The sequence below is a fragment of the Artibeus jamaicensis genome, unplaced genomic scaffold (genome assembly GCF_021234435.1).
Source record: "Artibeus jamaicensis isolate MK-2021 breed Jamaican fruit bat unplaced genomic scaffold, CSHL_Jam_final scaffold_1964, whole genome shotgun sequence".
NCBI lineage: Eukaryota > Metazoa > Chordata > Mammalia > Chiroptera > Phyllostomidae > Artibeus > Artibeus jamaicensis.
Genome location: NW_026522030.1, coordinates 62,164,905 through 62,192,751, shown reverse-complemented (window position 1 = coordinate 62,192,751; position 27,847 = coordinate 62,164,905).

Here is a 27,847-nt window from a genome sequence, read left to right as displayed (position 1 = left end):
TGAAATACAAGTTCAATTTTAAGCAGTATAGAAAGAAAAGTTTAACGAGACAAACTATATTTCAAATCCTAGCACTAATACCTTCAGGTAATACAATATTGGATGTTACTGCATCTTTCTGATATTTCATTTTGTTTTGTTTTTCAACAGGCAAAGAGAAAAAGAGGAAGGGAGGGAGAAAGAGAGAGGTTAAGAGAGAGATTGAGAAGGAGTATTATTAAGAATTAATATGGGACTTTTTTGGAATTAGAAATAATATGTAAAAAGTGCCTATTAAAATGTGTAGCAAATACTTAACCCTTAATATATGGTAGTAATTCCAACACTTTTTAATTCCTTCCCCCTCTCTCCTGCCCTCTGTCCTCCTTCCCTCCTTCTTCTCACTCCTTTAGAAAATAGTACAGATGCAGTTTTACTATTTTTTCATCTCCTAATGGAGTTACAGATGTGTAATGTCAAAATCTAAACCAATAGGGCATATGTAAGGCCAGGAAAGACTTGTAAATTATAGTCAAATTTGATAAAACAATGCCAAAATGTGGGCTGAGGCTCTTCTTCCAAGTATTTGTGCATATGTAGCTGTATATATGCAACTTCCTATTGTTGCTGTCAGTTCTTCCCTCCATTTCCCAACTGTATCTCTTTTTTCTTCAATCTTCATTTTTCTTAGTCACACCAACTGTATCTTTCAAAGGTTCACCATTCATCATTGCCTTAGTAGTGTTAAGGATATTAACAAAGGAAGCAGGAAAAGTTGAGTAGTTTGAATTACATTGAAAATCTTTGTATTGTCTGCCAACGTTTAACAGTCTTAACTGATCTTAATCTGGAAATCAAAGTGCCTTCCATTCCTCCTGATGATGCAGAAGTGTTGTCTTGGCATGGTTTGTAGTCTCACTGAAGTTTTTAGAACCAAATAAAAATTACTCCAGGCAGACAGTTATCTATTATCTTTGTCTTTTTCAGACCCTTTCTTGTGTCTTTGCTTAATACTACAGTCTGAAGATTAGTCAAGCATCTTTATGGCAAATAATAAAATGATTGATTTGGAGCTCTTTTGGAAAGGTAACCAGAAAACAAATTAGGGATTTGGCTATGTCCTCAGCTTGCCCTGTCCTCTCCTATTTTGCTGTGTGACCTCAGCAAAAGCATTCAACTGTTCCTCACCTGTAGAGAGTGAATAACAAAGACTCACAGGGTTGTTAAATGAGATACATCACTGTATTTTTTGGTAAGTGTTTTAAAGGCTTAACAAGAGCAATCGAGTTGACTAACCTTGACAGTTGCTCTGGGACAGAAGTTCATTATTCCCAGTGATACATTTGAGCTATGAGAATGTACATTTCAATGATTCTATTTCTGAGAAACCTGATATTTTTTAATAAGCTAACTTTACTTATAAAACTGATTTTAAGTAATTATTTCTAAATGATTACTTAAATGATCACTTAAGTGATTAATAATTTTATCGCATTTTCTACAAAATTTTAATTTGTTACTGAAGATAAGCTTCACCATTTGCTGTCTTGAGTGCGGAGGCTTCCTCAGACTGGAGTGAGCCCCCACAGGTTCTAGTTCTGCTCTCTGGTACAAGTTCCCTGGGTCAGGTATAAATATTTTGGAAAATATTTTCCTTTCTTTGTATGTATAGGTAAAGGAAAGGTGGAAAGTCAAATAAAAATATAGACTATGTTACCAAAAATTGTTTTTATTAAAAAAAATGAAGGCAGTAGTTTGTCTTTCTGTGTTAGATAACTTTTATATTGATTGAGTTCACTTAGTAGTTAAATCTTTATCTTGTATATCATGCAACAATTCATTCAACTTGAACAGTGTAAAATAATTTGAAGGTGTTTTATTGGTGGGTGGGAACAGGGTTAGGAGGAAATAGTCAAATTTGAATTCAGTTTTTATGTGTATGCTGAAATTAACCTTAAAACTTCTTTCCAGTCATGGGTACTTCATGGCTCTTTAAACTGAACTAAATTCATTGAAATGTTTTGCAAGATAATAATGATATAATTTGACAAGCCAAAGACTTCCATTTAATGCCTCAGGCTTATGAAATTAATGGGCAAGTGTCACCTAAAGCTATTAACTTGGTCTCAATTCCTGAGGCCTTTTGTAGAGCTTTCTCAGCAACCCTGGAAAGAGAAAATTCACATGGCTTATTTAAGGCTCCCAGAGCTAACAGTCTACTTAAGGAGGTGCCTCTAAGTAACAACTCACCCATCACAATATTAAAATTATGCATTAGAGAGTGATTTCTTTAATGATGTATTACTCAAAATGTGATGCCGGTCAGAATATCGGCAAGGGAGATCATAAAATTTTATTTAACCTTTTGTTCATTTAAAAGCTCTAATGCTCTCTAATTTATTTATTATGTGTTGGGAGGAAGGAAATAATAACATCAAAAGCTATGAGACTGGTGTGCTATTTCATTCACTATGTTCAGAAAATATATGTCACCAATGGGGCAAGGGAAATACTTAGAACACCAGCTATGAATGCTTATATAAGGCTCACAAAAGTAAAAGTGCTGAATAGAGACCATGTGGAATATATCTTAGATGCAAACAAAACCCGCTGGTCTTCATATAAGAAAAAAATTTTCAATAATATGATTTGTGACTATTTTACTGAAAGCATTTTAGAATATTATTTGTCATCTATATACAAAGGAAAATAATCATTTCTTAATTCCAGAATGACTTCAAGGTACCATCTTATCAGTCACCCATGGGCCCAGCATGGAATAATGAGCACCAAGTTCAAGGCTTCATTTGACGTGCACATTTTTGAGGAATTGAAGGACTGGCCTTGTAATACCTCCGTTATGTTTTATGCTCAATAATACACATAAAATGTTTAGCACAATGCCTGGCACATAGTAGTTATTCCTCAATATGTTAGCTATTATTTTTTGGTAGTTGTTATTTAGTGTTAAATCATGAATGGCATTTTACATTAATAACATTTATTAGACTAAACACCACCTTTAAACTTCAATTCAGCTTTAATTCAGAGTAAGTCACTTTATATTAGTAAGGGATCTTTTAGAGTATCTATCTGTATATTTTAAATGGAAGATTATGACACTCAATTATTCCAAAAATCCAATACTAAAGTATTATTCATGCCTACATTATCTGGCTTTATCTGACAGCAATGTATTTTATCTGAATTATCAGATCAATTATCTTGATTTCTCCACTCAATTTTGCAAGCACATACATATCTGTAAGGTGCAATTGGATTTCTTCAGGTTGAAGTGTGACCCAGTTAGCTCACTACCAGGCCTGTAAGGCCTGTTCAGAGATCATGCCTTTGAAGCCCAGTGTGAGTTTCTAAAATGGTTCTAGCCTTTTCAGAGATGTGACAGTTAGTGATCGAAGAGACAGAACTTCATCATTTAAATCTGCTTTGAAAAATGTCTTTTAAACCACAGAGATGTATGCTACTAGTGGTAACATTTATGAGTTAATCTGCAAATTTTTTTCTCTTTTAAAATTATTTTTCACCCAAGTAGTGATACTTATTTAAAATGTTTTCTAGGTGATTGCTCTAGTAGAAATAAACTGATCGTTCAGTCCAATGCGAGCAGTGGGCCAGAGTTTGAAAGTGTAGCATATGTTAGGGTGGACTCAAGGAGGAAGGGACATAGTAAGCAAATCTCTCAGTATGAGTTTAAATATCCATGATTTGTTTATTAAAACATTTTAAAAAATTGTATCTCTGAGCATCAGTCTCTTAATATGCAGAACAGGAAGAGCAAAGAGCTGGGAGTGGGGGGGGATAAACCAAGCATATTTTTATATAATTTGCTTAAAATATCCCAAAGATACTTGTGTTTTCAATATGTATATATGATACATTACAGCTTTCCTATAAGAATAAAATATTTTTAAAAAACCAATTATCCTTTGAGAATTAATCTATAAAAATCAACACATAATGGAACAGAGAAAGTGTTTGCAAGTTGTAATAACAATGGGTAAAGGGCTCACGTGGTAACCTGATTGTGATGGTTAATTTTGTGTCAGTTTGGCCACAGGACACCCAGATATAAACATGTTTACTGGGTTTGCCTGTAAAGGTGTTTCTGGAAGAGATTAGAATTTTAATTGCTGGATTCAGTAAAGCAGATTGCCCTCTCCAAAGTGGGCCTGCATCATCTAATCTATTCAGGACCTGAATAAAACAAAAGATAGAAGGAAGAGGAATTTGCCCCTGTTTTCCTGTTTCACTGCTTAAGCTGAGACATCTTAGCTCATCATTATCTCTGGCTGGTTTACTTAAATTACTGCACTGGCTCCTCACATTCTCAGACCTACCCACTTAGGCTGAATTATGCTACTGGCCTTCCTGAATCTCCATCTTGCAGATAGCAGATCATGGGACCTTTGAGCCTCCTTAATGGCGCAAACCAGTAAAGATTATATCTGTATCTATATCTATATCTAGATCTGTCTATATCATCTATATCTATATCATCATCTATATCTATATCTATCTATCTAATCTTTACTGGTTCTATTTCTTTGTAGAATTCTAATATAGAATTCATGTTTAATTCTATATTTTACTATATTACCATGCATAATTAGAGAATCAGTAAGAAGTTAGTGAACCAAAAGAAGATGGCTAAAAGAGTAGAGGCAAACTTTAGTAATGCCATTTAACCTTCAGTTAAGGTACTTTCAACATTCTAGTTTCATTAGCAGTCTTTTACAATATAGAGTAGATATACTTAGTTAACTCAGGTTAATACCAGTAATCATGGTGTGTTGAACAGATCTCTGTAGAAAGAAACTAGAATAGCAGGATGTCAGCAGGATTTATTTACCCATGCCAAGGCAAACCCTCAGCTAAGGAAAGCCCCTCAACTCTGATGGGACAGATGGGTATCTCTGAAGAACCCACAAAATCTGATAAGAGAGGAAGAGTCAGTCTTAAGTACTTGACAATTTCAGAGATGACAATGCTTGATTATCATAAGCATCCAGAGAAAAAATGCCCTGCCCTTCTTCCCATTTCTTTACTTTGCTTCTACTCGAGATATACACAGCAAATACAAACCATGGTTAGGGAAGTGGGGAGTAAGTGATTCAAATGGTTGGGGTTGGTAGACAATAAAACTCATTTCCTTGCCTGCAGACTTTCTATCTATAAAAGAAAGAAAGAAGAAATTTGGAGTTTTGATTACTAGTCAAAACTGAGACTGAGTCATTTCAGTTACAAAAGTGTGGATAACTTTGCAACCTAAAAGAATCATAGAACTTCTTGTTATCTTAGAATGAACAAGGAAGTTACCACACTAGCTGAATTTTTTTGTTGTTAGAGTCAGAGAAGGCATACTCTATAAACAAATTTAAAGGCTTTTCTGTTTGACATAATGCACACATAAGGGGAGGGAAGTTTACTGGAAGAAAACATAGTGATAAAAGAAGGATAGGAAATGTATTTGTAGGTGACACTACACTACCAGCACTTGTAGATAACTGAAATGATACTTTAGATTACATTGCAGCTTTACTGGCCAATTGACATTTTGATTAGCTCGCTGTTACCATAATTCAGCTTCTCTTTGTATAGATTTCTGCCTATAGTTGGTGCTAGAGTTGTTACTACTGACTACTTCTCTGTATTAGTCTGTCTACTCTATGGCTTCTGCTTATTCATAATTTTGATCCCCTAACTGTTCTGCCTATGCCCCACTTCTTTTGTCCTGTGCAAACTCCATAAGAGGTACCCAAATGATCTTATTTACCTGTGAAGAGCATTCATTTTAAGCAGAGTACTTGTAATAGAGTACTTCATAGGCCACTGCCTGTATTATAGAGCTGCACTATTCAATATGGCCGCCACTAGCCACAAGTGGCCACCCAGCAGTTGAAGTGTGGCTAGTCTGAACTGAGATGCACTAGAGGTGTAAAATAGACCCATGATTTTGAGCAATAGCATGGAAAAATACTGGAAAATGTCTGATCACTAAATTTTATAATGGCTACATACAAGCATATATTTGATTGATTAAGTCATATTTTAAAATTATATTATTTTGAAACAGTACAGTTTTTAAATTAAACACTTCTTTTACTTTACTTTATTGTGCCTAGTAGAAATTCCAAAATGACGTATATGGCTTGTGTTTGTGGTTTATGTTACATTTTTTGGTAAAGTGATGCCCTCCATCTTAAACCGAGACATGTTTAGGTTTAAGACCAGAATGTGACATGTCTAGGCAAGCACTTCATATTTTTATTCTATCATTACTACCAAAAGGTGAAATTAAGGAATAAAGTTTATATATGTGTGTGTATACATATATGTGTACAAAAACACGCACACATACATAAAGGTGGGGTGAAAGTAATTTACAGTTGTGAGAACATAAAACACACAAACAGAGAACATAAACAGAGTTTATTCTTATATGACTTTATTAATTATGGTAATATTTTCCATGCAAACAACTGTAACTAATTTTGCCCCACCTTAAACATATATTTTATGATATAGATGTTTTCATAGCACTTTATAAAGATTTTTCACAGATATTATTATTTTAACTTCATAAGTGATTTGTTTGGGCATCAGTTGTCCTTTTACAGTGGAGAGAACTGGAATTCAGTGAGAAAAAGGGCATTACCCCTGTGCAGATCCTATATATAGTGCAACCAAAAATATACCCATGACTAACATCATCATATTTGTTTTTGGAGTTGGGCCAACCTGGGTTTGCATAGTTTTTCTGCTAGTAACATGCCTGAGATCTTGGGAAAGTTACTCTTTTTTAAAAAACACATAGAAACAGTGGAAGCAGTGAAAAATACTAACATATAGTTGGTGCCTAACATGTTAATTCACATCCAATTCAAAATTCTTTGCTTCTCAACAGAGATAGCTAAACAAAAATTGTTAGTTAACAGGAATAAAAGCTTAATAGAGATAAAAGTATTAAATTTTTTAATATATGCTTTTCTGTAAAATGACATAACATGTTCATCAATATGTTAATAGGTATTTTCTGAAACTCTCGCCTATTCAACTTTCCTAAGACCATAGTTTGTATTATAAAAACATATAAATTGACATTATTGAAAATGTAATAATTTGGATGTAGAAATTCAGAACAGAATTCTTTTGTATTTTTTTAACATCTGGAGTAGTAATATGGCTTTATTGCTTGGAGAAAAAGGAAATATTTTATAAAAATGTAAACCACCTTAAAAATGCAAAAATCTCTATTATATAATCTGAATCAGTTGGTCCCACCTATCTGACCATTTTACAGACCATCACCACTGTTCTCTATTAAAATGTCTTAGGGTAATTTAATACTGTTTTCTTTAGCCATGCAGAAGCTTTTTATTTTGATGAGATCCCATTTGTTTATTCTTTCCTTTATATCCCTTGCTCTAGGGGACATATCAGTAAAAAAGTTGCTGCGTGAAATATCTGAGATTTTCTTGCCGATGTTCTCCTCTAGGACTTTAATGGTGTCACGGCTTATATTTAAGTCTTTTATCCACCTTGAATTTATTTTGGTGTATGGTGTAAGTTTGTGCTCCAGTTTCATTTTTTTTGCACATAGCTGTCCAGTTCTCCCAACGCCATTTGTTGAGGAGGCTATCTTTACTCCATTTTATGTTACTGCCCCCTTTGTCAAATATTAATTGACTGTAGAGAGTTGGGTTGATTTCTGGGCTCTCTGTTCTGTTCCATTGGTCTATGTGCCTGTTTTTATGCCAGTACCAGGCTGTTTTGATTACAGTGGCCTTGTAATACAGTTTGATATCAGGTATTGTTATCCCTCTTACTTTGTTCCTCTTTCTCAAAAGTGCAGCTGCTATTCTGGGTTGTTTATGGTTCCATATAAATTTTTGAAGTGTTTGTTCTATGTCTGTGAAATATGCCATTGGTACTTTAATAGGTATTGCATTGAATGTGTATATTGCTTTGGGTAGTATGGACATTTTGATGATGTTAATTAGCAAGACAACCAACTGTATGGGAAAACATATTTGCCAATGATACCTCAGACAAAGGTTTAATCTCCAAAATATACAAAGAACTTACACGACTCCACTCTAAGAAGACACCCAACCCAATTAAAAAATGGGAAAAGGACTTGAACAGACACTTCTCCAAGGAGGACATACAGAACATCCAGAGTCACGTGAAGAGATGCTCAATATCGTTAGCTATCAGAGAGATGCAAATTAAAACCACAATGAGATACCACTTTACACGGGTCAGGATGGCTATCATAAACAAAGCAACAAACAACAAATGTTGGAGAGGGTGTGGGGAAAAGGGGTCCTTAGTTCACTGTTGGTGGGATTACAGACTGCTACAACCATTATGGAAAACAGTATAGAATTTTCTCAGAAAAATACAAATCGACCTGCCTTTTGACCCAGCAATTCCACTGCTAGGATTATATCCTAAGAATCCTAAAACATCAATTTCAAAGAATCTATGCACCACAATGTTCACAGCAGCACAATTTACAGTAGCCAAGAGTTGGAAGCAACCTAGGTGCCCATCAGTAAATGAATGGATCAAAAAATTGTGGTACATATACACCATGGAATTCTATGCAGCAGAGAGAAAGAAGGAGCTACTACCCTTTGCAACAACATGGATGGAACTGGAAAGCATTATGCTGAGTGAAATAGGCCAGGTGTTGAAGGACAAATACCATATGATCTCACCTTTAACAGGAAGCTAAACAACAAAACAAACAAGCAAGCAGGAAAAAAAAAACAAAGACACTGAAATAGAGAACAAGAGGACAGTGACCAGAGGGGAGAGGGAAGGGAAGTTAAGGGGAAAAAGGGGGAGGCATTTGGAGGAACAAATAGGAAGGACACGGGAATGAGAACTAAGGGGGGTGGGAATAGGAGGGAGGTGGGGAGCAAGGGGCAGGGGAGGCTGGGATGGGAGAAATAGACAAAAAAACTGTACTTGAAAAATAACTAAATAAAATTAATTAAAAAAAATAAAATGTCTTAGGGTTTACCTTATTTAAGTGAATGGTACCATTATTGCACTAGTCTCTCATGTTTGAAATGTCAGTCATCTCATTTTCCTTCCTTTTTTTTCCTTCCCATTGTATTTAATTAATCGTCAAGTCCTAAAGTCTCAATCTCAACAATGTTCATTGTGTTAACTTTTAGACAGCATTTGAACTGCCTTAATCAAGTTTGATCATTTCTCATTTGGATTGTGGCAATAGTTTCCTTAATTTGCTCTGAACTTCCATTCATATCTACCTCCAAATCTCCATTATCCTGAAGCTAGAACACTATTGCTGAAGTCCAGTGCTAATTATATAAAACACAGTTCTTTCCTTTATATATATTTCCTCAAACATTTATCATTACCTATAAGATTAAGTACAAATTTCTTTTTTTAAAAACAATTATCACAGTTTTATTTGACACATCTGATGAAGTACAAATTTCTTATCATGTCATAGATCCAGCATGAATGGTCCTCCCCTGTGTTTCCCACCTCACCTTCCACCATAATCTGGCATGCTCCTTCTGCTTTTGCTCCAGTCACCCCATTTATTTGGAGTTATTTCCTGACTCTCTCCATCCCTCACTCCTGCTTTGTACAACTTTGTTTTCACAATGTTTTTTTTAAATTTTATTTAGTTATTTTTCAAGTACAGTTTTTTTGTCTATTTCTCTCATCCCAGCCTCCCCTGCCCCTTGCTCCCCACCTCCCTCCCATTTCCACCCCCCTTAGTTCTCGTCCCTGTGTCCTTCCTATTTGTTCCTCCAAATCCCTCCCCCTTTTTCCCCTTAACTTCCCTTCCCTCTCCCCTCTGGTCACTGTCCCCTTGTTCTCTATTTGAGTGTCTTTGTGTTTTTTCTGCTTGCTTGTTTGTTTTGTTGTTTAGCTTCCTGTTAAAGGTGAGATTATGTTTATACTTTAATCATTTATTTTCTTGCCTTTTAAGTATTCGAGTTTTTAACCCACCAAATCAAATTTCATACTAATTGAATTGCAAATTATTCAAGGATATGTACTTTACTTAGCACAATGCTGTAAAATAAAACTTTAATACAATTTTAAATGAATAAATGAATGAATAGCTAGCTTAGTGGCTAGTGCTTAGAATTCATTTTTATAGATAGAAAGTCCAAACATTATGTCCTGCTTAGATACCTTTAAGAATTCAGTCAAGCCCTGGCTGGTGTAGCTCAGTGGATTGAGCGCGGGCCTGCGAACCACATGATCCTGGTTTGATTCCCAGTCAGGGCACATGCCCAGGTTGCAGGCCAGTTCTCAGCAGGGGACTCATGAGAGGCAACCATACATTGATATTTCTTTCCTTCTCTCCTTCCTTTCCTCTCTAAAGTCAAATAAATAAAGTATATAAAAAAAGAATTCAGTCAAAATAATTATCTTGGTTTTTAACTTAATTTACTCAAGCTTTCTAAAATATATTTAAATCATGGAAATTTGGGATGTCCTCTTAAGCAATATGTTTAAGTGTTACAAAAATATTGCTGTGGTTTTAGAGATTTATACTGCAATACTAGTGGGGAAGTTGTATTTGCTATTCTCCTCTCACCCATGTGAGAGGAAAATGCTAAAAAAGAAATATGTGTGTACTTGGCATCTTCTAGATAAGAAAATAATCTTTTTAATCCTTGCATAATGAATTTGTCACTGTCTAGATGGCTCCCAAATGATTAGCAGAATAATATAAAGGATCCCTGTGTAATAGGAAATAAGATATACTGAAGGTCTTAGTGGTCTGGAAGATTTTCTTAGACTGATAAACAATGTTGCAGGGTTGGGGGGTCTGGTTGCTGCCTTTGCCATGGTCTAGTTCAAGTTGAAGAACTATGCCTTACATACTAACTTTAGCATCCTAGGGGGCTACAGGAATCACAATGATTGATGCTCTCTGTTGAACTCAAGACAATGTGTCTTAGCATTTTCAAGGTACCACTCCACAGCTCAAGGGAAAGAGACTCATGTTTACTCCTTGGTTTAAAAATGCCTTATCCTGCCTTTCTACCTGACTCAGCAAACCAAATTTACTGTTCACTAAACTAAAATTTTTAAAGGAGAGATTATTTTAAAAATTTATCTTAGGGCCTGTGGACAAAGAAGAATAGCTGGCCCTTTTCTACAAGTCGCTCTTCTTGATCAGAAAGGGCAGGTATACATCTCCCATCAGGATGGACATGGCTGGAGATGGAGAAACACTAGGCAATTCTTGGACCATAGCATCACTTGAATCTTAGTGTTTCAAATGTTGAGTACCTTCATGTGATATGTGATTCAAGAAAAAAAAATAGTCAGTGAGCTTTGCCAGGTCTCAGCTTTCCCAATGCAGAGAAGGACTTTTGTTTATATATATACCAAGACTCTTTGGCTTAAACTTCATATGTCATGGTTTGCCCCGTAGTGCCCTAGACATGGCTGCTCCTTTTATAGCTATAAAGCCTCTGAAGAAAAGCTCATTCTGGGAGCTTGGGGTAACCAGCTGGTCCTTTCAATATTACAACTCATATTCTACTCCAATACAGTTTATTTAACCAAAAGAATTTCCTCCCCTACTAGCCCTGAAATAAGACTTAATTTAAAGTCAATCTAATATTGTATAAATGACTGCTATGATTAATCATGGAGATTATTTGGGACTTAGAGGTTATTATAATGCAATAAAAACAAAAATAAAGCTTCTGCATGGCTTGTATTTAAATGAAAACCTCTTAATTTGTAGTTGTGGCAAATATCCCAAACTCAGATAATTTAACAGAACTAATGCTTTCCATTTTGGGTAAATTCAAGAGTTAATTCTTAAAAGTTTGCATAATTAGGCTACTGATTTTGTGAAACACTTCTACATTCTTTTTTACTTTTATTTTCAAACTTTGCAACCCTACAAAAGCCTAATCTATTACCCACCACCCACACATTCTTTCTCACTTCACATGAAAAATAAGATCTTTATCTATATTAGAAATAGGGAGATACCCATCTCTCCTGGCTTGGCCGTTTCATCTCACTGGAGGAAAAGCAACAACACAATTACACACAGCCATAAATTAACTTGACAAGCTGCATGCTGGAACCGCCACCCTAGCCTGAGATGTTTAAATTGTTCCTGAGTTCAGAGGCTTTCTTCATGAGGGAGCATTACATGCGCCAGAGGAAGTTGTTTTCTTTGTGTTTTCAGACTTACCAATATACTCCATGCAGCAGGTTCAGCAGTTACATCCCAGTCCATAGACTAACTATGCAAAAGGACATCTCCTCTACTCTTTCCCGTCAGTGTGTCCCCCAGCTCAAGGCTGAGATCACCTGACGCCCATTCGTCATTTATTGCAGAAGGGCTTGGTGCTCAATTCTGAGCTGACAAACTTCACAGAAGTATAATTTGAAAGGGTCCCCCACCCCTCCTACCAAGTCTCTACACTGCTCTTTTATTGTGAATATTATTCTGAATTCTGGTATGCTATCCAGAGAGGTCATTTAGAGAATGTCACCTTTAAGTTACGTGATAAACCAATACATCTAGGGAAAAGTGAAAGCGAGGTTGCCTTATGTGTTTGCGTCCAGATGTGTTATGCTTATTGTTCATTAGCTCTGCCAGTTAAAGAACAATGCAGCCTGAGATGTATCAATATTTACACTCTACAGTAAGAATTTGAATTCGCAGCATTATTTACACAATGATGTAGATTTTAAAATAAACCAAAGTGGATTTTCATGCTTCTCCTGTGGTCAGTAATACAAGCTGCTCTCAATTCAATACCTTCCTTGATGTTCATTCTAAGGACTACAAACCCTTAATGTGGGAGAGGCCAGAGGCAAGCTATCACGTGATGCCTTGCAGGACTGATTTCTATGTCTCTTTCTCCATTGAGACTCTCTGCTTACAGATAGCCTTTCAATTATTTTCCCATTTAGACCAACTTCAAAGGGGAAAACGGGAGTATTTTCCTTCCCAGCTCCAATTAGGCTGTGTTCGTGGTGAGAATCATTCTCCAAAATGACCTGCTCTATGAAAGCCCAACAACTCTGTTCACTATGTTCACTATGACTTCCTCTTTTCTTCCTCTTTCTTCTGTGTTTAATTACAAATACTTGCTCCTTGCTAACACACCAATTCATTAGTGTTGACTCTTATGTTTCGTTCTTCACCTTGCTTCCCAATTCTCAATTCTGCAACCTCTCGGGAGAATGTATTATATTCCCTGCCATGATGGTGCAAATAAAAATGTCAATATTTTTGCCAAATGTTCTGAGTAGTGATCCTGTTCCAGTACAGTCACATGGCCTATGGCAAACATCTGACCCCACACCATGTGAGCATAAAATAGCTTAAGTATGTAGGCTGTTCATGAGCTACTTTGAAACTGTATCAATATGAATGTGTTTTACCTAAAGGGAGCTTTGATAAATTATCTTGGAACACTTGGTTCTTGCCTTCCTGGTACTGAAACAAAAACAAAAACAAAAACAAAAACAAAATCAAAAACAAAATCAAAAACAAACGAAGTAACTCTTAGCTTTCTTCCCTTCCTAAATTAATACCTTCTGCTGTGTTAAAGTATTCCAAAATATCTCTTCTGACTCATCTCCTTTCCCAGTTCTTGATTTTTTTGTTTCTTAAATATTTATTGTATGGAGGAGAAAACTTGTTTCTTGGTAGGTTGTAACCTAGCTTACTAAAGTGTACTTGATATTAAACTGTTGGTTATTCTCCAACTCTGAGTCCCAAAATAAATACGTGTTCACTCGTTCAAGTTTAAAGTTATAGCAATAATGAAAGCTACAGCTATAATTCAATTAATATTTTTTCAGAGAAGGTAATTATACTTAAAAATAAAACAATGAAAAAAATACCACCAAGTATCTTTCTTAAGGCTGCTCTGCTTGCTTTCCTACACAGGCTGAGAAGGCTCTGAGAAGGCATCTCTGCAGATGCTGGTTTCATTGGAAGTGCGCAGATCCAGCTCCCTGAATGTGGTCAGTCCTTCAGGGCTCCTCCTCCCCTTGGTTGCTCTAAGTTACCTACTAGTGTCCTCCTGCTCCCCTCACTCCCAACTCCTCTATCAAAACAGAAAAAATGACTAGTACCATTCACTTACACCTGATTGATTGCATTTTTATCTGGTATTTTTACCTTCCAGACACGTGTTTTCTTTTTTCATCTCTTCTGTCTAATTTTAGACCCCAGGCTGCCTCATCCCCACCTTTTCAAAGTAATTTCAAGTACCAGGAAACAGATGGGTTTTTTCTTCATCTAGGGGAAGTGCAGAGGAGTCGCTGAAATCACTCAACAGCTGGCACTGAAGACACATCTGATTTTGTCTTCGTAGGGCTTCCTAGGCAATGATGCATGAGTTAGAAGAACTGGTGTGTGGCCTCTCCCATCCGATATCCTGAGAAAACCTTGGAGAATGAGGTGATCACTCAACAGGAATGGTTGTGCTGGGGCAGATGAAAATATTGAACCTGAACATCACCCTTACTAAATATGTGTGGTTATAAATCAGTAGTTGTGCAAGTCGCAGACCTACCCCTTCATTTCTCAGCTCAGCAGATTCAGGCCCTGTGCCTCCTCTCTCCTTCTTGATCCTATCCCCTATCACCGTTGGTCTTCCTGAGTGAAAATAATGCATATGAAATATACTCCTAAAATACATCAGCATTCATTCTCTATAATCTCTACCTGTGATAAAAATAATCCCAGGAAGCATAAACTGTATTATAACATTTACTATTTGTAACAATAACATTTAAAGTAATAATTATTATTTTAGTTTACTCTTTACTGAGACATTAGAGGTGAAGTATTCTGACAAGGAATTAATGCGTACTATTCTTAACTCACAGGTGATTGTACAAATCAAATGAAATATCACATGTAAAGTACCTCACTATTGGGCATGCAATAATGCAAAACAGTTAAAAATTATCATTAAATCATCATTATAAAGTTATTACTTGGAATTATCAATATTGTTTCCCCATTTGTGTATGAGAATTACACAATTCTCATACAGTAGGAATTATTATGATTATTACTACAGTTTAGGGATGAGAATACTGCAATGCCCTTCCATGAAATGAGCTAAAAATAACCAGGTACACTCTGACCTCAGAGCCCATGTTTTCAGAAATGTAGTGGTTAAAATTATGTGTGTGATTTTCTGATACTCTGGTTTTTAGGTAATATATATTTGCTTTTAATATTATTAACTTAATTTTTTCTGCTTTATTGATGTGTAATTAATTGACATACCACAAAAAGCCCATATTTAATGTATAGAGTTTCATGAGTTTGACATATGCATAGGTGTGATAATATCACCACCATAGAGGTAATAAATATTCATCAACTTCAAAAGTTTCCTAGTGCCCCTTGTTTGTTGTTTTTGTACTAAGAACACAACAGGAGGTCTACCCTCTTAACAAAGTTGAAAGTTCATGTGCCGTTTTGTTAATAGTAGTCTCTATGCTGTGCAGCAGATCTCCAGCACTTACTCATTTTCTGTAACTATTCCTTTATGCCTCTGGGACAACAACTGCACACTGCAACTCCCTGGGAACCACCATTCCATTTTCTGATTCTAAGTCTGACTATTTTAGGTAACTGGTTCTTCCGTGCCTGATTTATATCACTTGGCATACTGTCTCCCAGGTCCAGCTGTGTGGTTGAATATCCTGACCCGTGCTCTATGGTTTCTACCTTCAGGAAGTCATGCTTCCGGAAAGAATAAAATGCTGTTGAGACAGCTATTAAAAATAATAAAATTGCTCCACTATAACTGTATTCAGCTTAAGTCAGAGGTCACTTTTTACTGGTATTGCCAAAATTTTTCCCCCAAACCTACTGCAATATAAACTTTATTGTTGTGAGTCCTCTTTCCTATTGCCCCATTTCCCCTACCTTATTTTCTCTCCAGCAAAGGGCAATCATAAAAGCAAGGAAGGCGAATGCTCTCTGAAAAGGAATCAGCAGAAAAAAGAACTTCAAGCCCAGAGGGGTTTTCGTGGCAAAGAGGGTCGACTAAACAAGCTGGCCCAGGAAAGAGAGAAGGCCACAGCAGGGAGGCAGGGGAGATAAAAGAGGTTCATTAGTACAGAGAAGAGGAAGGCTCTTAGGAGTTTTGGGGACAAGTGAATTTTAAAGGAGTAGCTTTGTTTTTGTATTACTTTAAATGTTTGAGGAAATTTTAGGAAGAACATATAATTCTGTTTTGGCCATATTGCTTTAAATGTTGTGCAGTCCAAAATGGGAGTGGTTTTGTCCTTGGTGATTTTCACCCCTTTTTATCTCATGGCACACGTAAACAAATCACTAAAATTCTGGGGCACCCCAGTTTTTTTGGAAATCTGACAAAAATAGGTATAATTTTGATTATACACACCTGATGGCTATTGTTGTGATGGCTTTTGTCCTTTTATTTTATTTGACAATCTAAAAGAACAGAGGTTAGTGCCTCTGACTAAATGGTTAATTATTGCGTATTTTAAAGGTTCTTGCAGCCCACCATTGTGTGAAATTACTGATGTAACTAGGAGAGTTGTAGAAGATGCCATGAATTTATAAGCATTATAAATAGAAAAACAAAACACACATACAGGAAATGTGGGTGTAAAACAATTTAGCTCTATTATATAGCCACTGTCTCCTTTTGAAAACTATATAGTTTGTTTAGTTATATCATTTTGCTGCTTAAAATTTTAGCGGAGTTTATTTTGTGTTTGGCTAAAAGAGTTGTCTGTAAAGTATCTAACACCATACCTGGCATGTAGTGTGTGCTAAGTAGATGTTAACTTTTATTGTTCATTGTTACATAAATGTATAATAGACATATAATGCATATTTGTGGAAATTCAAACTTAAAGCCTTAGTGTATTTATTGTATTTATTAGTGATATTTAACTAATAGTTAATTTTAGGCAAGGTCCTCTGAATTTTTGTCTGCAACACACTCAACTCTTGCAATTTAGGATAATAACACTATTTGTATGTGCTTAACATTTTACAGTTACAGGATACTATCCACAGAGATATTGTTTTTAGGTACAGTGCCAAAAATGTTACCCTAGGGATTTTTTGAGCTTGAGACTGGCTCTGTGGAAAGAGAAAATGACACAGGTTCAGAAATATTTATCTTGTCTGATTGATTATTCCAAGAAAAACTTATGGAAAGTTACTATACGAGAAACCGAGGCAAGCATTTAGCTCTTCCCCATGTCCCTGACTTTGTGTAGAGGTTGAGGAAACATGGGTGGAAGCATAGAGTCCTGCTAAAGTTTCATCTGTGGAAGAGTAGAACTAGACACAGGCCTGAGCTTCATGGCAGCTCTCAACATACTTTACATAAAATGGTTTCCTTAATGCACTGCCACGAGCAGAATTCTTACTAAACTGCCTTAGACTGACTCCACCATTTGACTACCTGATACATTTTGGAGTCTCTGGTTACTTTTTTAAACAATTTATTTTTATTGTATTTTTATTCCATTACTATTTAGTCCCCTTATACCTCCCTCCCCATCCCCACTGCAATCACCACACTGTTGTCCATGTCCATGAATCCTTTTTCTTTTTGTTCAATCCCTCCACCCCTCACCCAGCCCCTCGTTCCTTAGCTGTCATCCTGTTCTCTAAGTCTGTCTCTGTTTTGCTTGTTAGTTCAGTTTGTTCATTAAATTCCACATTAAAGTGAAATCATATGATATTTGTCTGTTCTCTGGCTTGTTTTGCATAATGTTCTCCAGGTCCATCAATACTGTTGCAAAGGATTAAATTTTCTATTTTTTAGCTGAATAGTATTCCTTTGTGTAACTGTCCCATAGTTGTTTTATCTACTCCTCTACTGATGGATACTTGGGCTGCTTCCATATCTTGGCGATTGTAAATAATGTTGCAATGAACATAGGGATGCTTATTTTCTTTCAAATTAAAGTTTTGAGTTCCTTTGGATATATTCCCAGAAGTGGAATCACTGGGTCAAAAGGCAGATCCATTTTTAATTTTTTGATGTATCTCCATATTGCTTTCCACAGTGGCTGCACCAATCTGCACTCCCACCAACAGTGGAATGCAGGGTTCCCTTTTCGCCACAACCTGGCCAGCACTTGTCTGTTGCTTTGTTTATGATGGCCATTCTGACAGGTGTGAAGTGATATCTCACTGTGGTTTTCATTTGCATCTCTCTAATGATTAGTGACATTGAACATCTTTTCATATGTCTATTGGCCATCTGTGTGTACTCTTTGGAGAAGTGTCTCTCCAGGTCTTTAGCACATCTTTTAGTTGGGTTATTTGTTCTTTTGGTGTTCATATTGATAAATTCTTTATAAATTTTGGATATTTATCCCTTATCAGTTATATTGGTATGTTCTCCCTTTTTGTGTGTTGTCCTTTTATTTTGTTGATGATTTCCTTGCACTAGTTTGATGTAGTCCTATTTGTGTATTTATTCATTTATTTTTTGTTTCTCTTTCTTCTAAGATGTCATGGGAGGATATGTTCATAGATCCTTTGGTTTGCTCCTAGGGATGCATGGTGAAGCAGGCTTTCTTGTACTTTACTTGTGCAGTACCTGCCACTGCTCTTGGAAATCTTTCTATGACCATTGGTGGAAATTATCCTTTCCTGGATCTTAGGACAAATGACCTCAGGACATTTCTATTTCAGAGATTATGGAATGGGAATTCCAAAGTATAGTTTGCATATTATAATTCAGGCATCCAAAGGTTTCAACAAAAGATATTAATAATCCTTCAAAAAACTGATGTTACCTGCAGCAGGAATTATCTCAAATATGTTTGCATTAATGTTAAATAATTTTTGTTAGGTAATGGCTCAGGTAGTATAGTCACTTTTGGTTGTATAGTTAAAATGATCATTAAGCCATGACTGCTGTAGCTCAGTGGGTTGGGTGTGGTCCTGCAAATATCAAGGTCTCTGGTTTGATTCCCAGTCAAGGCACATGCTTGGGTTTTGGTCCAGGTCCCTGATTTGGGGCACATGAGAGGCAACCAATTAATGTTTCTCTCACACATTGATGTTTCTCTCTCTCTTTTTCCTTCCGTTTCCCTCCCTAAATATAAATAAATAAAATCTTTTTAAAAGTTTAAAAAATGATCATTAAACTTATTAACCTCTTTGATAAATCAATTTTTACATGTTGTGGAATTAAATTCATATATGTATATTTGATTCTTTTGAGAAAGAATATTCACAATTAATTTACTATATCACAATTGGGAAAATTTCTTAATTAGCAATATATTAAATCAATAGTTTCTCAGCCAAGTTTATTTAATTAGTAAAACCACTTAGGAAAGAGAGTCCTGGATAGAAATATGGAAATGCATCTAGGCCTCATGAGTAGTAGCCATTAGGATGGATCTCAGGTAATACTCTGTATCTATGTTTTTAAAAAAATATCTAGTGGGAAGATGGTGACAAGATAGGTGGGAGCAGAGTCTACTTCCCCCTTCACATGAGTGAAATACCTAGCTAATCTTCTGAGAAACAGAGCAAACAGCCAGCAGTATCCCAGCATATATAAAGAATGGAGACCAAAAATTGTAGAGGACATTGAAAAAATCAGATGGTAAGGAGAGTGCTTCAGGACAATAAGGTCCCTGGGTATAGCACAGGAACCAGGGAGGCTGCAGTCCCAGGCCCAGAGCCTACCAGGTCTGCCACAGGGTTCTTAGGAGAGACCTGAGTCAACAGCTTCCTCCCCTACTAAACAAGGTTTGAGCAGCATCAGAAGAAACCTGGATGCTTGAAGTTGCAAGGGGGAATAAGGATGAAGTGGCAAACACACAGGGGCAATGTGTACTTGCTGAGACTGTAGACACTGACTGGAAAGACTTGGGCTGTGATGGACCCTGACCCAGATAGTCCCGGGTCTGGTTGGAGAATTGGGCTGTGTGAGAGGCCAGGCACTTGTTTAGAGTGGCAGGCTAGAATAGAAGAAATTTTTCAAAAATAAAACATTAAAAAAGAAGCACTCAGTGGCTCTTTGGAGAGTTCTCCTGCAGCAGCTGCTCCGGCCTCTGTGCTCCAAGCCCTGCCCAGCCACCTGGTGCTCCCATAGTGGTGCAGAAGGCACTGTGCCCACATCCAAGCCCCAGGGAGAGCGTACACCCAAACCTGTGGAACTGGCAACTGCCTGTTCTTCCCCAGCAGCAGAGGCCTATTGCTCATGCCCACAGCCTGGGGGATGGAGTGCACCTGACCCTGGAGCCCAGAGGCACTGCACAACCAACCCCTGTACCCTAGGGAAATCAGCAGAGGAGGTGAATACCTGCATCCCCAGTGGCAGTCATGGTGGCACTCCTGCCCTTCAGGGCCAACTGGCTCTCTAAGAGGAAGGCAGAGACTCCCCCACAGAAAAGAACTGCAGGGCTCAGGGAGTCAGCAATCTCCAGAAAGACTTAACTCAGTGGAGGAAAAGGGCTGAACTAGCCTGAAGGGGCGTTGAGAGTCCCTAACATCTAGGACAGCAAAGAACAAGAAGGTGGTGTGTGAATATCCCCTAACTGGTGCATCTCAAGGACAGCACATCTGGTGGACTGAAGGCCAAGGCTGGGTGCATAAGGGCACTGGGGGCCAGGCAGCTAACTGAGGAACTGGGCTGAAGACTGGACAAATGAGGCTTAGAAAGGGAGAAAGCAAAACCAATTCCCCCTCAGCCTGCTACAGCCAGGAAGACCAGCAGAACTGGTGGGGCTGGTTCAAAGACAAAAAGAAGAGGTTTTTTAATGTAATTTTTAAAACAACTTCTTCCTTTCTTTCCTTCTTTTTTTGTATTCCTTCTTCCCTTCTTTCTTTCTTTCTCTTTATATCTCTTCTTCCTCCTCCTTCTTTTTAAATTCCCACAAGTGAGAAAATAAAACCTGGAGCTGTAAAAAGACTAAAGTGGACACAAAGAGGGGTTATCCCAAGAGCTGAGACAGAGAGACAAATTTTGATTTGCTACTCCAGAGAAGTTGCAAGTTATTGTACATTTGTATTATTTTCATTATTCCTACATCTTTTATTTTATTAGCATTTTTGTATTTCTCGTCTTTTTGTTTACTCTTCCTCGCTTGGCTTGTTAAATTGGATTGTGTGACTGGTTTCCCTTCTTCTCTCTTTTGTAGTGTATTTTTAATTTCCCCTCTATCACTTCACTTTTGTTCCAATAGCACATTACTCTAGACTGTGTACTTCCTATTCTTGTTACCCACATCACATAGATCCTGTCATATGATTGTTGCTCCATTACTATTGTAAGTAACTGATGTTCCATACAGTTCTAAATACTGCAGAGCTCCCCGTCCAGACCTTAGCTCACTTGACTGTTTCCTGAACTTTATTACTATTGTGATTAACTCAATTCTCTCACACACTACAACTATTTTTGATCCTTCACTCTCACACACCCCACAAGCCCACTGCTTTCTGTATCCAACTCACAATCCTTCCCCCACACCCAACAAGAGTATTATCTTCTTTCCACCCTTTTAAAAAAGTGGCTAGTTGGGCAAAATATCATGGTTAACACTACACATATTCAAAGGATCTCTTATCTCTTCTCTATAGTTTGGTACTTCAAATACTGTAGAATACACTCTCACTGTCTTAAACCATTTTGCCTTCCTCCTTCAACTGATCACAAAAAAACTAGGTGGAAGCTCTGAACACCAGGATACCTGGAAAAAGAGGAAACCCACCAAGAAAAGAACAACCAGCAGATAACAACAGAAGAAAGTGAAGAAGGGAGTGGAAGCACTGTAACTCAACCCAGAACTTATCAGAAAATACAACTAAATGGTGGAGAAATTACTCAGAACAAACAACTGAACAAGAACAAGAGAGGATCCTCAAAACCTTATACACATGGAAGAACCAGTTTCAGCACAAACTTACCAGACCCCCACAATAGAATACAAGATGTGGTGGGCAGAGTGACCCTCAGTTAACCAGCTAAAGGGAAGGACCCACCAAAGAAAGACCCAAAAGCAATCAAAACCCAAAGACATACACTGAGCAAACATAAATGACAGCCCAAGACCAGGGAGCTCAGGAGATACAGGAGAATGCACCACTGAATCTCATAGGTCTTCTACCATAGAAGTTCATACCATAAACCTAGGGAGTCAGGACAGATCAATTTAAGAAGCAAAGTCTAACAAGAAGAGTCTCATAAACAATGAGAAGACAAACAAACAATCTGCAAATGAAAAGAAAGGAGGAAGCCTCAGAAAGAATGCTAAATGAAATAGAGGCAAGTCAACTATCAGATATTGAGTTCAAAGCAATGGTTGTAAGGAAGTTCAATGAACTCACAGAGAATTACCAAAAACTACAGGGAAACTACAATGAACTCACTGCAAACTATATCAACATAAAAAGGGAAATAGAAACTATCAACAAGGGCCAAGAGAAAAAGAAGAATACAATTTCTGAACTGAATAACACAGCAGAAGGTATCAAATCAGGATAGTTGAAGCAGAAGATTGAATCAGTGAGTTGGAGGACAAAGTAGGAAAAAACACCCAGAAACAGCAAGAAAAGAAAAAAAGGCTCAGAAAGAATGAAGAGGGGTTAAGGGAAATCCAGGAAACATTGAACATAATAATATCCATATAATAAGGATACCAGAAAGAGAATTAGAAGAGCAAGGGATAGAAAACCTGTTTGAAAAAGTAATGATGGAAAACTTACTGAATTTGATGAGAGAAAAAGTCACACAAATCCAGGGAATAGAGAGTCCCAATCAAGAGGAGCCCAAAGAGTCCCAGTTTAAGACACATCATAATTAAAATGGCAAAATTCCAAGACAAAGAGACACTCTTAAAGGCAGCGAGGGAGGAACAGAAAGTAACATACAAGGGAGCCTCAATAAGGTTAGCAGGTGACTTCTCAATGGAAATGCTCCAAGTCAGAAGAGAATGGCAAGAAATATTCCAAGTAATGAGAACCAGAGGCCTGCAACCAAGACTACTTTATCCAGCAAGGCTCTCAATTAAAATGGAATGCCAAATAAACAGCTTCCCAGACAAAAGAAGCCTCAAAAAATATACCTTCTGCAGACCAGCTCTGCAAGACATGCTAAAGGGTTGGCTTTAAGAACAGGAAGAAAAGCAGTCAGAGAGAAATAAACAAAAGGATGAAAAAATGGCAATGAATAAGTATCTATCAATAATAACCTTAAATGTAAATGGATTAAATGCCCCAATCAAAAGACACAAAAAAGCTGAATGGGTTTGAAAACATGACCCACACATATGCTGCCTATAAGAAGCCCACTTAAGAACAAAAGACCTACACAGACTGAAAGTGAATTGATAGAAACAAATATTCCAAGCAAATGGACAGGAAGAAAAAGCTGGGATAGGAATAGTCATATCAGACAAAATAGACTTCAAAAAAAGAGCCATAAAGAGAGACCCAGAAGGTCACTTCATAATACTCAAGGGAAGAATGCATTAAGAAGACATAAACATTGTACATGTATATGCACCCAACATAGGAGTACCCAAATACATAAAGAAAATCCTGGAGGATTTCAAGAAAGATATTGACAGCAACACAATTATAGTAGGAATTTTAACACCCCACTGTCAAAATGGACAGATCTTCCAAAATATTGTGGCATTGAGCAAAGCCCTAGATGAAATGGACTTAAGTAATATATACAGAGCCTTTAATCCCAAAGAAGCTAAATATGCATTCTCTTCAAATGCACATACAACATTTTCAAAGACAGACCATATGTAGGACAAAAACAAGCCTCAAAAATTCAAGAAAATTGAAATCATATCTGGCACTTTCTCTGACCAGATGAGACTGAAACTAGAAACCAACCTCAAGGAAAAACCCCAAAACACTCAAACTCATGGAGAATGAATAGCATGCTATTAAACAATGAATGGGTCAAGAATGAGATTAGAGAAGAAATCAAAACATCTCTGGAAACTAATAAAAATAAACTCACAATAATCCAAAACTTATGGGACACAGCAAAGGCAGTCCTGAGAGGGAAGTTCATATCAATATAGGCCTACCTAAAAAATATAGAAGCATTTCAAACAAACAATCTAACCCTACATCTACAAGAACTCAAAGAACAACAACAAAGACAGCCCAGAGGAAGGAGAAGGAAGGAAATATCCAAGATCAGAGCAGAATTAAATGACATAGAGACTAAAAACAGAATTCTAAGGGCCAGTGAATCCAGGAGCTGGTTCTTTGAAAAGATAAACAAAATTGACAAGCCTTTAAGCAGGCTCATCAAAAAAAAAAAAAAAAAAAAGACCCAAATAAACACAATCAGAAATCAAAGAGAAGAGACATACAAAAGATTGTAAGAAATTACTATGAAAAACTATATGCCAAGAAATTTGAAAACCTGGGTGAGCTGGACAAATTTCTAGAAAAACGTAATCTTCCAAAACTGAATGAAGACGATGCAGAAAGCCTGAACAGACCAGTAACAGCTGATGAAATTGAAGCAGTAATCAAAAAGCTTCTGATACACAAAAGCCCTGGCCCATATGGTTTCACAAAGGAATTTTACAAAGCATTTAAGGGAGATCTAATCCCCATTCTTCACAGATTATTTCAAAAATTTCAAGAAGATGGGAGACTCCCAAACTCTTTTTGAAGCCAACGTCATCCTAATCCCAAAACCAGATAAAGGCGTAACAAAGAAAGAAAACTTCAGGCCAATATTGCTGATGAACATAGATGCTAAAATCCTCAACAAAATATTGGCAAACCATATCCAGCAATATGTTAAAAAGATCATACACCATGATCAAGTGGTAATCAATATTTACAAATCACTAATCATAATATACCACATAAACAAAAGTGAAAAATCATATGATCATATCAGTAGATGCGTAAAAAGCATTTGATAAGGTACAGTGCCCATTTATGATAAAAACACTCAGCAAAGTGGGAATAGAGGGAGTGTTCCTCAACAAAATAAAAGTCATATATGAGAGATCTACAGCCAACATCATATTCAATGGAAAAAAAGTTAGAGCTTTCTCAGTAAGATCAGGAACAAGACAAGGATGCCTGCTTTCACCACTCCTATTTAACATAGTACTGGAAGCCCTAACCACAGCAATCAGAAAAGAAAAGAAATAAAGGGTATGCAAATTGGAAAGGAGAAAACAAAACTGTCATTGTTTGCAGATGACATGATAGTGTACATAGAAAATCCTATAGACTCCACCAAAATACTACTCGACCTAATAACTGAATTTGGATACAACAGGATACAAAGTCAGTACTCAGATATCAAAGGCATTTTTGTACACCAACAATGAGATATCAGAAACAGAAATCAGGAGACAAAATCCCATTTGATATAGCAACAAGAAAAATAAAATACCTAGGAATAAACTTAACCAAGGAGGTAAAAGATCTATACTCAGAAAACTGTATAACACTGAGGAAAAAAATTAAGGAAGACACAAACAAATGGAAGCATGTGCCATGCTCATGGATTGGAAGAATTAACATAATCAAAATGGCCATACTATCCAAAACTACTTATAGATTCAATGCAATCCCTAATAAAGTACCAATGACATATTTCACAGATATAAAACAAACATTTCAGAAATTTGTATGGAACCATAGGAAACCCAAATAGATGCAGCCATTTTGAGATAGAAGACCAAAGCAGGAGGGATGGCAACACCTGATATCACACTGTGGTACAAGGCCACTGTAATTAAAACAGCCTGTTACTTGGGTAAAAACAGACATATACATAGACCGATGACAGAACAGAGAGCCCAGAGATAAACCCAAATCTCTACAGTCAATTAATATTTGACAAAGGAGGCAACAACATAAAATGGAGTAAAATTAGCCTCTTCAACAAATGGTGTTGAGATATCTGGAAATCTACATGGAAAAAAATGAAACCCAATCACCAACTTATACCATACAGAAAATAAATTTGAGCTGGATAAAAGACTTAAGTATAAATTTTGACACCATAAAAGTCCCTCAGAAAAACATCGGCAGGAAAATCTCAGACATTCCATGCAGCAACATCTTCACTGATATGTCCCCTAAAGCAAGGGACATAAAGAAAACAATAAACAAGTGGGACCTCATCAAATTAAAAGGCTTCCACATGGCTAAAGAAAACAGCATTAAAATGAAAAGAGAACCAAATATTTGGGAAAACATATTTGCCAATGATACCTCAGAAGAGGGTTTGATCTCTAAAATATATAAAGAACTCACATGACTCCACTCCGGGATGACAAAAAAAAATTTTTAAATGGGAAAAAGACTTAAACAGATACCTCTCCAAGGAGGACATACACAGAACCCAGAAACATATAAAAAGATGCTCAGCATCATTGGTCATCAGAGAGATGCAAATTAAAACCACAATGACATTCTGACCACTATTCTAAGATTCTGAGGTGGCCATTCTGACCATCTCACACTGACCATCATAAACAAATCAACAAACAAGTATTGGAGAGGATATGGAGAAAGGGGAACCCTAGTACACTCTTGGTGGGAATGAAGACTGGTACAGCTACTGTGGAAAACTGTATGGAATTTCCTCAGAAAACTAAAAATGGAACTGTCTTTTGACCCAGCAATTCCACTGCTGGGGTTATACCCTAAGAATCTTGAAACACCAATCCAAAAGAACCTATGCAGCCCAATGTTCTTAGCAGCACAATAGACAAATGCAAGAAGCAACCTAGGTGCTCCTCAGTAAATGAGTGGATCAAAAACTATGCTACATTTACACAATGGAATTTTATGCAGCAGAGAGAAAGAAGGAGCTCCTACCCTTTTGGACAGCATGTATGAAACTGGAGAGCATTATGCTAAGTGAAATAAGCCAGGTGGTGAGGGGGTAATAACATATGATCTCACCTTTAACTGGAACATAATTAACCAAAGAAAAAAGCAAACAAAATATAACCAGAGAAATTGAAATGACGAACAATCAAATGATAGCCAGAGGGGGGGTTGAGGAGACAGTGGGGAGAAGAATTTTCAGGAACTACTATAAAGGACACATAGACAAAACCAAGAAGGAGGGTGGAAGCAAGGGAAAGAGGGAGTTTTGGTTGGGATGGGGGGGTTGTGGGGAGAAAATACAAACAACTGTAAGTAAACAACAGTAAAATAATTTTTAAAATCTTTAACTCTCCTTATATCATTTTTCTCTGTGTTGACTGTCTTAGCATATACATACACTTAGTAACTTTTCAACTTATGTTTCTGAGTCTATGGGAAGAGCCTGGAGTGATCCTATCTTATCCTCACTTCTAAATTCATAAATAAGAAAAAAATGTATATTCATAGATAGAGAGTAGGCTGACAGCTTTAAGAGGGTTGTTGAAAGGTGGAGGGATCGAGGAAAAAAAAAAAGACTCATGGACACGGACAACAGTGTGTTAATTGCCAGTGGGGAGGAAGGTAGGTGGAGGTGGAAGAGGGTTTAAGTGGGATAAATGGTAATGGTAAAATTCTATAGAAATAAACTACTAAAAAACAAATAAGTAATATTTATTTTTGTATATGAATCATACATTCAGCTATTTTGATAAACTGATTTCTATTAGATTGTTTGATAGTCTTTGTTTTCTGGGCAGGTTGAGTACCTTCATAAATAATAAAATTCCTTCTTTTCTTCCCTTGTTTTGTGTAAGTTGGTGGCAGAGTTATATATATTTTTTGCATGTAGCTGTCCTGATCTTCCAACACTATTTGTAAAAGAGGCTGTTGTTACTTTATTTTATCCTTCTGCCCCTTTGTCAAATATTAGTTGACCTT